Source organism: Abrus precatorius, unplaced genomic scaffold, assembly GCF_003935025.1.
Source record: "Abrus precatorius isolate BTA unplaced genomic scaffold, Abrus_2018 Scaffold9, whole genome shotgun sequence".
NCBI lineage: Eukaryota > Viridiplantae > Streptophyta > Magnoliopsida > Fabales > Fabaceae > Abrus > Abrus precatorius.
This window is the reverse complement of record NW_020874439.1, coordinates 4,912,429-4,913,642: the sequence shown is the minus strand read 5'-3', so window position 1 is coordinate 4,913,642 and position 1,214 is coordinate 4,912,429.

Genomic DNA, 1,214 nt, shown 5'->3' with positions numbered 1-1,214 from the left:
TACAGGAAGCATTTTACAATTCTAATGCTTCAAAATTCTTCCAACATCCCATCACATTTATATTTATCATAACAATGTAATTATAATTAAAATAAAAATAGGGATGTTACACTGGGCTGGGTGGTAGATTATTTACAAGTATTTAATTGTCTAGAACTTTGATAAAATAGAAAATATACACGCATACTCCGTTCCAGTCTTTCTTCAAGTCAAGCCATTTCTTCTAATGTCTTACAATGGAATTTGTGTGCAACTTGGATTTTGGATGCAGAGAACAAGGGAGAAAAGTGTACAGTGTCTATACAATGCAATAGTATCACCTATTTATAGCCTAAGATGAAATACAAAATAGGAATTGCAATAAATTACAATGAACAGAAATTTTTATGACTGACAAATTGATTCAATCAAGCCAATGCGATTATGCTAATAATGTTGTGATTGTACCAAAATTGGAATTGGCTGTGTAGCTTGATGTATATTTTGGCCTAAACAATGGTTTTATATGACATTGGTTTCTGTTAAATCTTGTTTCTATATTCTTTTTCTTCCAGGTTTGATTATCACTTTGCAGTTCTATGGTTCATGATTTCATGTATAGGTTAATAATTTTCTATGAAACTGAAAAAACTAATGATCCTTGTTCTACCAAAAACTTGTTCGTAGGGCAAGTGTACCCGTTGTAAAATAATAAAAGGTTCTAAAATAAGTTTCGAAAATATCGTTTCCCAAAGATTGATTTTCAATTATTAAGAATTTCTCAATTCAATTGTTTGAGCCTAAAAGATGTGAAATTTAATAAGAACCAGAATTTAATTATAAAATTAATCATAAAAGTAAATAATACAACACACGTCTTGGTTGAACTTATAGGAGAGGAAGTTAGAGCATATGTGCTTTCTCATTCAATCCTTTATGTTATTTTTCTGTTTTAACTCTAAATTTAATTTTCTTGTGATTACCAATCATTCATACAAATACTATTAATACCCAATGATCATACAATACTAATATTCTTTCTCTAAATTAATATCCCTAATGATCATGCACGACATTAATTAAAAAAAGCATAAAGCACCTATAAACTTGTTAATTTAATAACAATTGGAAGAGAAAGCACCTATAAAGGTACGATCGCCTAACGATATAATTAATTAGGATTATGATTATGTGTAATATGATAAAAGCTAATCATGAACGGAAATCAAATATAG